Source organism: Muscardinus avellanarius (genome assembly GCF_963383645.1).
Source record: "Muscardinus avellanarius genome assembly, chromosome: 8".
Classification (NCBI taxonomy): domain Eukaryota; kingdom Metazoa; phylum Chordata; class Mammalia; order Rodentia; family Gliridae; genus Muscardinus; species Muscardinus avellanarius.
The window spans coordinates 76,225,639-76,239,659 of record NC_137794.1 but is presented as its reverse complement, the minus strand read 5'-3'; positions in this window follow the sequence as shown (position 1 = coordinate 76,239,659).

Here is a 14,021-nt window from a genome sequence, read left to right as displayed (position 1 = left end):
AGTACAGAGATATGCCTCCATCCTTAGGGCCATTTGCACTCTTAAAGGAGAAATGGAAGATTATATATATATATATATATATATATATATATGTAGATATATAATATATAATATTTTAATATACCTAATATGTACCTAGTGTGCATATATATATATGAACCTAGTATGTATGTACTATACATATATATAAATATATATATACATAAGAATATATATATAAGTGTATATATATATATATATATATATATATATATATAGTTAAGACCTATTTTGCTTTCTCTTGCTTTCAAGTGGACATGATAATTGCAAGTGCTTTCCCCAGCATCCATTGTGTGTGTGTATATATATATATATATATATATATATATATACATATGTGTGTATAATATATATACACATAAATATAAATGTGTATATATACATATATACTAATATATACATATAAATGTATATAGACACATATATCCTAATATATATATATATATATATATGTATATGTATGAGGATAGATTACATCAGTTCATAAAATGGGCTAAATATCTACCAAAGGATGGAGATTTCCATTTGTGTCACTTAAGAAATGTGTAAACCCTAACCTAAACAAAGCAAGCCAACCTTTTTACAATAGTTATAAGGAAATCCTATCCAAACAGATAACTTTAATTTAGAAAATGCTAAGAATAATGTGCAATAGTCACATAACATGATGCATTTGGTCCACAGCACCTAAGAAGTTGAGCTTAGCACAATCCTCAGGAATCCAGGATTAGTATGAATATACCCAAGAAAATAATACTGTCACTACTTTTTGCAAAAATCATCCCGTTTTCAGACATAATCTTGGAATCCATTAGACTTTCAACTGTTTTATATTTTCCAACTGTTTGGCATTGACAGGTAGTTTGTAGTAATATAAAGAAAACTGGACTAAAGAATTCTTGTTGGGCAAAAAGAATTCACTCCATTACAGACTTTCAGGATGATAATGGTCCACTCATTTAATTTAGTCACAGTTTTTCCCTTATATATCAGAAATAAAAATTAGCCTTTTTGACTCATAGGATTTCAATTAAAAAGTAATAAGGCAAAGGATACAGAAACTTTGTAACTATATGAACATCTGACATCTTTGATTATCAGCAGCATTGTGCATATCTCATCACATTTTCTTTATCCTAACACCCTCCTATGTAACCTCTTCTTTAATCCTAATTATAAACATCCTTCTACTGAAAACTTGTTGAATTTTTTAAGAGGGAAACTAGTATTTCTTCAACATTGCATAGATATTTTTATATCTGTTATTTCATTCAAACATCCCAGTAATTCTGTGAGGTAATGAGATATGACCCTCACTTTGTCGATATGGAAACTAGTGATCAGAGAGATTAAATGACTCCCTTGAGGTTTCACTGTTGCTAATTTAGCACTCATGAATACAAGTTAAATTTCAGTTCCTTCTGAAAGCAGAATGGCATAGAGTATCAAGAATTTTTTTTCCAAATCCCTGTGACATATCCAATTAGCCATATCAACAACTACTTTGGATTCTGCTTCTTTTATCTTCTTATGCTGGGGATTGAACCCAGGACTATTCTACTTCAGAGATATACTCTCAGTCCTATTTTAATTTTTATTTTTAAACAGATTCTCACTAAGCTGAGGAGACTGGTCTTGAACTTGCAATCCTCTGCTTCAGCTTCTCAAGCACTGGGATTACAGGAGTGTCCAGCTTCTGCATTGACTTCTACAGAGAATACTGTGTGTGTGTGTGTGTGTGTGTGTGTGTGTGTGTGTGTGTGTAAGAGAGAAAGGAGAAAGAAAGGGGTGAGAGAGAAAGGGAGAGAGAGAGAGGGAGAAAGGGGGGGGCTGATTCCCTGTCTTTTCACAGATTTACTTCTCTATCCTGAATATCTGATTATCTCATGAGCCCCTGCACCATGATACGTTAATTTCAATAAAGACCTCTTCTCTATAGATTGTCACAGTGCTTGGTACTACTTTGGAAGCAGACACCATATTCAGGCCTCGACCCTGTCTGTCCTCAGTCAGTCAGTCAATTGACATCATATTACAAATCATGGCATGACCAAGTGTTTATCTATGTGAAGCATCTCCCTGTGTAACTGCAAACAAGTAACTATGATAGGCTTGGAAGGACCACTTCGTGATTACTTACCTAATGCTCCAAAACCTTAAACTGAAGACAGTGATATAAAATACTAAGATACACTATTTTAAATGTTATATATGTGAAATAAAAAAGTAAATTTCTTCAGCAAGATAAGTTAAAAATGTTTTATATTAAGCCGGGCATGGTGGCGCATGCTTGTAATCCCAGCATTCGGGAGACTGAGACTGGAGGATCGCAGTTCACGGACAGCCTCAGCTACTTAGTGAGGCCCTCTGCAACTCAGTGAGACCCTGTTTCAAAATAAAGAATAAAAAATGGGGCAGGGGTGTAGCTCGGAGGTCAAATGCCCCTGGGTTCCATCCCCAAACCCACAAAATAATGTTTTATATTGAAAGAGAACTTCTAATTCTCTTTATATTTTGCATATTGAATATATAAATCTCAATATGTTGAAGCAGAACTTCTAAAAGGTAAACATGACTACTGACATGGAAGAAGAAATTCTGGGCCCCAGGTTTATTTCAAGATTTCTGTGCTATTGACTGTCTGGCTTCTAGTTTTCATTTTTTCCTTTGCATTTATATTTCACTCCTAGTCTTTCTGACTTAGTCCATTTTGTGGATTGATGCCAGAAAACAAAATCATCACTAAGCTATCCGAAACTTTGTCTGATGTAGAACAGGGTATACAGGAGGCCAAGCAGCAAGTGGCTCCACTCTATAGCTTTACTTGGTCAACTTCCCACTTGTGCTTGTCAACATCTTCATTCAGAGCTTACCAATGACACTGACCAAGCTGTTATGTGCCACCACAGGAGACCTGATATTTCATCCCACCCAGCCACAGAGTTGGGAGAAGATGGGGCATTCTACAGGGAAATATCATCTTTTCTTTCTGACAAAACATACATTGGCAGCTTACAAAGGCTTGCAGGGAGCATTTCATTCTAACTGGACTCTTTTATTTTCCTAGTAAGGTTTATTGAAGCATTGAAAATAATCAGAAAGTCTATTAGGAAGAGAGTACAAATAACTATAAATTATGTTATGGAATTTTATATAGATGTATTGAAAGAATGATTTAGATCTCATTAGATCTACCTTTGGAGATGTGTCAGTGATTCATTGTGAGAAAGCAAATTTTAAAATTAATATCTTTATGTGTGAAGAAAAATGAAAAGCATAATGAATATAATATGATCTCAATTTTGTACAAATAATACAAGTCCTATTTAGGAATGATACTAGAGCAAGAAAATATTAAACAAGTTTTGTACCTTTTATATGTTTTTGATTTGTAATAATTAATATATACTACTTTTGTAATAGAGAAGGATTAAAACATTTAACCGGGAAAATTGTGAACAAACATATTTAGCACAGAGAGGCTCTAAACATATTTTGGCAATTTAATCAAACAGTAGCATGTTTTTGAAGCCCTTTTCTCTCCTTAAGAGCCATCTGACTTGTGTGTTGTTATTTTTTTATACAACATTGGTTGAGAATGCTTCTATTTTTTTTTTTAGAGGAATGATAGATATGTAGAGACAATTGCTCTCTTCCTCTGCCTTGTGACATGACATTTAAAGAGTATAATCCACGGAAAGATGAGGGAATACAACTGACATAAACGAAAGAGAGATTTACTTTCAGGCTTTTAATTTTCTGGGCTTAAAAAGAAAATTACGTGTGTGTTTGCTAACCGAGGCAGCTGACTCACTAGCAGTCTTCCTCTTTCTCTGCTACAGAATTAGCAAAAGAATCTGGATGAGTTCTGCTTTGTCAACCGTGGCTGTTCACAGGAGCTGGAACCCTTTGGACATTTGAAGACTTTACAGAAGTCTTTGCATTTCCACAACAAGGAAATAGGAACATACATTGCCTACGACACACTCCACCCCTGTTAAAAGTGTGCAGTTACCACTACACAGTCATAAGCACACACGCACCAGTCTCTTCGCAGTCTCTTCAGTATAGAAAATGCAACACTACCACAACTGAAGAGGACAAGGATGTTCACGGAGCTACAGATGCATATAGACTGACAATAGGATCTGAAATCGCTAGTCAGCACCCAGAGGGCTCAAGAGTAAGCCACTGTGTTGTAAGCATAATTATAAAACGTTGACCTTTTCCAACTCCCTTCCAGTTGAGACAATCCATCTTCCTAGCTGGCTCTCTCACACACATTCTTTCCTCAATTTCCATACTTGAAACCAAGACTGCAAAGAGGCAAGATTGCAAGGAGTGGATGGCTTCTTTCCCCATCTCTGGGTCCACTTCACTCACCCCATATTCCACAGTGAAACTGCTACTCATTCTGAATGTAAGGCTCCAAATAAATATCTTGCCTGGCTAAGTTATTTCTTTGGGAGACTACCTGAAGAAATGCTTAGGATAGTAGTGAGGGAAGAGAAGAGAAAAAAGGAAGAGGAAGAGGAGGAGGAAGACGCATGCATTTTGAAAATTCAATGCTTTTCCTGGCCAAAGACAGACAGATGCTAGTCTCAGCTTGTAATCAGGAAGCTGAGGATGCAGCTCATTGGTGCAACATGTGCTTAGTATGTGTGAGGGCCTGGGTTCAATCCTTAGGGCCCAAAATTTGAAAAGACAAAGGAACCAAAGGCCTTATAAGTCTCTCTCCAGCTCTGTCTTACAACCTGATGCTAGCTATCTTCAATTCTCTATCAATCATTGTTTTGTATGATTTTCTGTTTAGGTACACTCATCCCTCTTCCGAACAAGGAAAAAGAACTAGAATGATTGCTTCTTTATGTGTCAACAGAGCCGGAAAATTATGTATCCATCCAATCATTATGAAACTCCTACTAAATTATTAAACAAAAGGCCCTGTGCTTGGTCCACAAACTACAAAGAAGACATGTTTTGTTGAGATGAGATCCATTGTGCTCTTCCCAGTGACTTTTCTTGTCTTCAAATCCTAATCTTCTGGATTGAAGGAAAATAACTATATCTAAGATGTTAACATATCTTCTATTCGCCTAAGTTTCATTTTAGGTTAAACAGTGCTTATGAGAAATGTATACATGTATAAATATTATTATTATTTTTAACTTAGATATGTGTTTTTTTAAAATTCCTCAGACAGGAGGATCACAAATTTGTGGCCTGCCTCAGTGACTTTAGTGAGCCTTTGTTTCAAAATAAAACAAAATAGGTCTAGGGGTATAACTCAGAGGTAGAATATCCTGGGTTTCAGCCTCAGTACCATAAAAAATAAAATTTCTTGACATATGACATTCCCACCTCTCTAGTATAAGCCAAAGGAAATTCTACCTTTTATTTGCTGATACTTTTTTATGCTTAAGTTCTTGCTTGATAACTACTACATAGAAGATTCTCAACATACTTCACATTGTAATAAGCACATTGAAGTAATTTTTCCACAGTTGATTTTTTACCACTTGGACATATAAAATTCAAATTAAATAGCCAACTGATTTTCTTATAATCTTCCAGATGAAGTAAGTAATACACAGATATGAATACTTTTTCAGCACAAAGATACTTATGTCAAGATAGGGCCACTTAGAATATTCATAATCATTGATATAGATAAGGATTAAAGAGACTGCAGTATACCAGGTAGCCCCCTTGAGTGTGTGTGGTATGTGTGTGGGTGGGGAGGGTCATCTTTAACTGATCATCCTGCTTCTGTAGTTTCCAGCTAGAAAGAGCCAATACACACCCTCCATAAAGGATTGTAGGGAGATGTTTGCTATAGTGCTTCCTCTGACCCCTTGTAGCTTCCCAAAAGGACCCTGAACTCCCATTGCTACAGGATCTCAAATTTGAAAGAACAATATAGTCTTACCTTCCAGAACCAGGTACTTATTTAATTGATGCATTAACATAACATTGTTCAATTCAAACAAAGTCTTTTCTAAATTCAAATAGTCTCTGCCCTGGCAGAATAGTACTTTCTGCTGCTCCTTTCCATAATAGAAGAAAATATCTACCTGCAAGGATAAATGTAATTCATTGTACATAAAGAACGTTATCTGCAGAGGGAGAAGAGGAAGGTTTCCCTTCTAATACACTATCTTTTTTTCCCTCTCCTTAGTCCTGAGGATTAAACCCACAGCCTTGAACAGTTAATACATTGTCTTGAGTAGGGTTTGTGTGTTGTATGGGGGGGTTGTGCTTCTGTGTGTCGTGTGGTGGGTGGTATCCACAACACTGAGTGATATTTTCACTTCTCCTTTAGATAAGTGTAATTCTAAGTGGTTATAAACCACAGCAGAGCATCCCTCCTAGCTTACATGTTACAGTTTGGGGCCTTTCACCTCTCACCTTTATATTTCTATTTTCCTGACTGATTCAAACTGAGAGATTTTAGCATGGATTAGAAAGGACCGTTCTCATCCTTTTCTTCCACTTCAAACCCTGTCTGTGCTCCTTCATTTTCATTTATTAATTTTACTTAGGGACTCAAATATTGTTGTGTTCTTATTTTAGTAAGGTACTAAATCCTGACTAAAGAAGTAACTGAATTCAATTAAAAAAAAATCTATGCGAGGTGTGGTGGCACATACTTGTTATCCCAGCATTTGGGAGGCTGAGACAGTAGGATCACAGTTCAGCCTCAGCTACTTAGTGAGGACCTTTGCAACTCAGTGAGACCCTGTTTCAAAATAAAGAATAAAAAATAGGGCTGGGGGTGTAGCTTGGAGGTAGAATGCCCCTGGGTTCCATCCCCCGTAACACACACACACACACACACACACACACACACACACACACACTTACTTAATGTAAACTCTGTACAAAAAGCACCACACTCATTCCTGTAAGATCTGATACATCATGTTAAGAATCTTCTGATCTCCAATGGTGATTTATAAAGGCCACACAGGCAGCTCTGGGTATGTGCAGAGGAGAGGGTTGATTAATTTTAAAATAGGACATGGGACTGGGTCTCACAGAGAATACAGCATTTTAGTGGGTCTCAGAGCAGGAGTAAGCACATTTTAGTGAGAGGCTGCCTTCAGATGACCGTTCTCTGGTCTTTTCCTTTTCCTACTGCTTCTAGACACAAATGATTCCTAGATTTCAAAACGGGCACAAAGATACTTCAAGCACAAAAAAAGCCTCAGAACTGATTTTGTACTTGTGGGGAAATAATACAATTTTGCAGGTTTTTTTTTTTTTTTTTTTTTTTTTTTTTTTTTTACCTGCCTGCCCTCTCCCGCTCTCAAATGAGACCTGCCTGTGCAAAAGGTTTAAATGCCCAAGAAGTCAGTTCCTCTTCTCGGGAGATGAGTGGTTTGAAAATGTCAAATGACTGGTGATGACATCAATAAAGAAATGAATAAGGGAAGTGAATGCTGACCAGCGTGGTCAGGGTGGGAATGGCTCTGCGTTCCTAGGCTTAGTATAAAGACTGGAACAAAATTCTTAATAAATTCAATAAACACTGAGTTAACTGTTAAAACCTATCAATTATGAGCCAGCAAACGGTGAGGATTTCTTTTATTGTTAATGTTTATAATAAGGACTGAAAGTGACTAAAGAATAAGATAAAGAAGACCAACAGTTTAATTATTAAATATTAATATGAGCAAGGTATGGTGCACTGTAACCCCAGTACTTGAGAGGCTGAGATAGGAGGACTGCAGATTCAAAGGCATCCTCAGCAACTTAGTAAGACTCAGTTTCAAAATTAATAAGTAAATAAATAAAGGGTTTGGTGTGTAGCTCAGAGGTAGAATGTTCCTGAATTCAATCCTCAGCACACACAAAAAAATTATTAAATATTAAAATGGATTTTGCCTAGAGTGGCGGAACATGCTTGTAATCCCAGCATTTGGGAGGCTGAGACAGGAGGATCATGGTTTGCGGCCAGCCTCAGCTGCTGTGTTTCCCTTTGCAACTCAGTGAGACCCTGTTTAAGAATAAAGAATAAACAATAGGGCTAGAGGTGTAGCTCAAAGGTAGAATGCCCCTAGGTTCCATCCCCAGTACTGCAATGGAAAATGGATTTTATTATGTGAACATTAAAATAGCTCTGGGGGCAGAGTATAGACTGTCAGCAAATATCACACTTTACAGGTATCAGTAGCAAAAACTGATTGCATGGGCAAAGTAGTTAACCAAAAACTCCTACAGCACCAGCTCTTCTATCCATCCAGAGCATCTGATAGGTACATGCTTTGACACAGATACTATCTGAAAGGGATTCATAAACAGTAACCTGAACAAATTGGCTAGTATGAAGACAGTAACACAATTTACCAGATTTTCCATGTATACATGCATTATTGATATTAATGTTGACAATTATATTAATACAATATAATTATACATTTAATAAATTATAATTATGACAATGTTATATCACATAATACATAATGTATGCATTCATTAAATTATATTATGCATATTTAAATTATAAATGTATACCTCTATTGATAACAATATTAATATATTTATTATATATTTTTTAATTTTCTTTGTATGTATATATTTTCCATATATATATACACACACACACGCACACACACACATATATATATGTATATATATATATATATGTATATATATATATATATATATTTCTCTGACATTTGAAGTAGGGCAGTCCTCATCCTTTTAAGACTCCTCTTTACCAGCGAGACCCAGTGGCTCATGCCTGTAATTTCAGCAACTCAGGAGGCTAAGGCAGGAAAATCACAAGTTCCAGGCCATCGTGAGCAATTTAGCAAGACCCTGTCTCAAAATAAAAAGTTAAAAAGGGCTGAGATTGTAGATCAGTGGTAGATCACCTTGGGTTTAATACTCAGTTCGGCACAAACAAATATTTACCATTTTTATTCTCAATAACAAAAAGTTAAGCCCTTATTTTTATTACTTATCATTTTTTATTATTTAGAGGGTTTTTATTTAGCACTCTAAATTGTTTTCCTTTGCCTACTATTATTATTGAGAGTGACATAGCCATGATAAAAACATATTATAATTGTTCTTCCAATATAAATATAACAATATTATTTCAGAATACTTTTATAAATTATATATTCATATATTTTGCCTTGAAAGAAAAATTCATTATGATACAAAATAACAGATTTGTTTTAATAATGCCAAAATGGATACATGGAAATGTGTACCATACTCATCAAAGCAATTAGTTTAAGAAGATACAAATTCCTCTTCTCAAACTCTTTTTGTGACTCTATCAGTGCAACTCATTTTATTCTCACATATCATACAATGGTAGCATATTTCAAATATGCCATTATAGTTTATAGTAAACTTTTAAATAAAAAACTCAATGTCCCACTCGATCACCTATAAATATACTAAGAATGATTTCAGGTTCTTTTCAAAGCTTCCTTAAGTCATTCAGATTTGCCTGCACCCAAACAAAAATTATTTCAAATAAAGACTTCAAAGCAGAGCTTTGAGCAACGATGGCATCACTTAATGACTTTAGCACGTGTTCCTGAACTACATCAAATCATAACTGCCTTTGAATTTGTCCTTTTGTTTGCTAAGCAAATCTTTGGAAGAAATGAAAAATTTGATTGCTTGAAAGTAAATATTCCTGAACTTCAATTCTGCATTGACTTCTAATAGACTTTTTGAAAATATAGTTTAATAGATTTTAATAGCAAACTTACAGGAATGGCATAGAAAATGGTCAACACTAAAAACGTGCACCTACACGTAGGACAACTCAGAAAAGCATAGTGAATGGATGGAAGCTGCTGTATGATAAAAATGCTACAAACACCATTTAGTTGCTGCCAATTAAAAATTTACTTGTTTTAAAAAAGATCGGAATGCTAGCACTGTCTAAGAAAATTCAACAGGTTTATTTATAATTGTTATAATGTTGACCTTCTGAAACTTGTTCACGAAACATTTTGATTTCTATTAATGCTTATATCTCTGTATTTATGTTAAAAATTTACACATGAATGAAAACAGAAGGACTACCAATACCTGATTTCTGTCCCCTATTATTTTCCACTAAAAACCACAAACTTAGGAACCTTTTGAATCTATGGAAAAAAATTCTAACATTTGGAACTACTATTAACAAGAAGAGGAAAAAATTTTTTAGAATGAATTGTTTTTAATCATGGTGGATTCGTAATCATGTTCTCTAGGTATGCACCATGCTAGTTGGATGACTTCTGGCATAATTGTTACACGTTTTTCATAGACAGAACATAGGTTGGTGTCTTCAAAAAGGCTAACCAGATAGGCCTGACTCGTATCCTGCAAAGCACCAATAGCTGTGCTCTGGAAGCACAGATCAGTTTTGAAGTCCTGTGCATTTCTTAACACTAGATGCTAGAAGAGAAGTCTGCAAATGAGAAGCTCAGTGGACATGTGAGAACATCTAATTTCATGCAGTGTCACAGTACTAAGCCTGTAACAATGAGGTTTTCCTCACACCTCCAAAAGAGGGCGCACTCTTGAGAGTGGCTTTTGTAGCCAGTTGTTTCCTGGGTCAATTTGTGGGCTATCTGGTGGGTTGAGCCATGATAGAAAGACTTCCTTATTTACCCCCCGCCCCTTCTTCTTCAGCTAGAGTTCAGCAAGTGAGAATAGGCACTGGTGTTAGAGTGACAGCCTCCAATAGACTTGTGATCTCAAGGAAGACAGCTAATATATCAGTTAACTAACCTCCTGCACTAATCAAAAGTGGAGTTAATATTACCTACTTTATTACCTTGGACCCAAACAAACCAATGGCTATAAATGTGCTTGGTTGGTACTGCACCAGTGAAATGTATTTAGATATCTGTCATATTAATTTATGTAGACACTATAAAAGAGCACCGTTATGAACACTAATTATTAAATCATAATAATTGGCATGGCTCTAGAGACAGCCTCTGATGTAGGTTCTAGAGAGAAAAAGAGACTAACTCTGAGACATTTTCAAAAATTGGTGTTTCAAAAAAGGCATTAGGAATCATATGCTTTCTGCCCTCATCAGAACACACACACACACACACACACACACACACACACACACACACACACACACCTACCTCAACTTGACTATCTTTCTGTAGTAACTACAACAGATAAGCTATCTACCCATTATAGAAAACATTGCTCTTATACTGTCCATGAGAGAGTTTCTCCCTAACAGTGTTGTATTCAACAATTAAAATGGGATTGAATACTCAATTTTTTTTCATGATGTTTGAAAACAGATTCTTTTTCCAAGAAACAGTATAATGACATAGTATGGCTGGGGAAGAAGGCTCCCATAACATAATATGTGAGAGCACCCTGGGTCTCAGTATGGCCTGCCTTGGCCCATATTTACAGTTGCATCGCCTCCAGTGAGCTCTTGCTCTCCTTGCCCTGCTCTACTTTGCCCCTACGACTTGTTAGCTTTTAACATATCCTCTAATTTACTAAAGATTGCATGGGTTGCGTATTTTCTGTCTCCACCAGAACATGTCTCTCAAAGTAGAGGTGAGTTTTTGATACTTTCATTGGTGCACTGTAATTACACATCACGGTGAGATTCCAAGTTTCTCTCTACATCCCACCCTTCCTCTGTCCCCCATACATGTTGGTGAGGTTGGTAATGATACCTTCATGCATTAGCAAAACCTGATTTTAGCTGTTTCCTTCCCGAATCCTCCTTTTCCCTCTCCTCTCCTCCCTCGCTCCAATCCCTTTCCACAAAGCAGGTTTTACAGGTGGTTTCACTGATGTGTTTATAACACTAAAATTCACACCTGACACCTCATCAGTAAGTGTCCTATACATATTTGTTTACTAAGTGAAAACATTCATTTTCCATTTTCCATTTTCAAAATGAATTCTTTCTTTTTACATATAGCATTTATCTATGCTCATTGTTGAGAAAACGGCAATTCTCAGAGGCATAGAGAAGAAAGGACAAATTAATTCATACCTCCTTAGACAGTGGTAGCACTCTTGTAATTCTAGTGCTTAACCTTCTAGAATATTTTCAGTATTCACATACATAAGCATATCATATGCATTATCTCACATACTGTTTGGTTTGAAGCTAGATTACAGTTATTTGATATCATTTTATTATATCTTTTTTTTTTTTTTGGTGGTACTGGGGTCCCTGGAAGCCCATCTATCTCTGGGCTACACTCCAAGACCTATTTTTATTTTTGGAAACAGGGTCTCCTAAGCCAGCGCGGCTGGCTTTGAACCTGCACAATCCTCCTGTCTCTGCCTCCCAAACGTGGGGATTACAAGCGTGCGCCACCACGCCCGGCCCATTTTATTATATCTTAAAAATACAGTAACTTTAGGCCAACATAATTCTAATTTCTAGTGAAATTTTTGAGAAAAAAATTCCTTCGACATTAATATTTCAGGGCATATATCCACTATGTAAAATAAGCACAGCCAAAAACCAAAACACAATGGCAGAAGTAAGGGACATGGCTGAGGACTGGAATAATTCATAAACCTTTCCTTAATTAAATTGAGGAAAGTTTATATATAGGCAAAATGGTTTGTAAACTGTATATAAGTTTAAAAGTTTCAATAATGCCTCTGTTCCATCCACTTAAAGAAAAATTCTTTGGGATGCCTCCTAGTCCTCTTCAAATGAATATAATCTTTACCTTTTTTTCTCACTGAGAAAAGCAGAAAAATGATTTGAGTCTTTTTAATCTCTGATTTTTTTCCTAAGTTATCTTCAGTACTTTTTCTTTACAGGGGAAGAAATCATTTTAGTATTTCATCAAGCAAAAAAAAAATTAATCAAAATCACAGTAGCAAAAATTTTAGTCATTTTGAGGATTTTCTAGGTCATACTCACAAAGAAAAAAGAAGTCCCAACCAAATAGCAAATAACTTCAGAAGAAAAAAATTATCACATGGAAATATTTTTGTTCCTCAAAGTATACATGCTTTTATTAACCTACAATTAAGTTAATAGAAGTAAATTATCTAAATAAGTATGTTTAATATATACAAAACACTTTGTAAAAATCAAATTACAATGCTTCTTAAATATTATGAAAGTGCAATAGAAAAATAAGAGTTTATAAAGTATATCTAAAATATATTTTAAAGCTGGTTGGGCATAATGGCACATGCCTATAATCCCAATTCTTGAGAGGCTGAGACAGGAGGATTGCAGATTAGAGGATAGCTGTAGCAACCTAGACAAAAACTGTTCAAAACAAAAATTTAAAAGGTCTGGGGTATAGGTAGGAGGTAGAATGCCTCTGAGTTCAATCCCCAGCACCACACACAATAAAATAAAATATATTTAAAATATATAACAAGTTAAAAAGTTTACAACCAGTATACAGAAATCAATATTAAAGAAGAATGCACAGTAAAACATTTTAAGGAAAATATACTAAAACCAGCAACCATACCAGTACTTCTCTCTAGGTGATGTTAATATAAATGAGTTCTAATTTTCTTCTGTAAGCTTTGTTTACCAAGTTTTCTATAATAAAAATTTTTATAATATGAAAAATGCCAAAATGTGTCGAGCACACATAGTTTTAAAAATGCTTCAATGAGGATCCTCTCATGGGATTTTATATGACTGTTCAGTGTGATGGTCAACGATGTTTTCATTTTAAAGATGAGGAAACTACGGATCATAGAAATGGTTAAGCGAAATCTAACTGACAAGTTGCATAGGGAAGACCGGAACCCACACAGCCTCACTCATTTCTCCTTCAGTCACACCCCATCAAATATGTGCTGACCAAAGGCTCAGTCTTCATTTGACAAATTATTAGCTAGCATCTAGTCTATCCTTTGGTGAGTGCAAATTTTGAGGAAATAGTAAACAAAAAACTAGGCATTATGATAGACAAAGTGGGAACACAGAAAGCAGCACAATATGTGGTTCCTGCCCTGAAAGAGTGTGTGAGCTGATA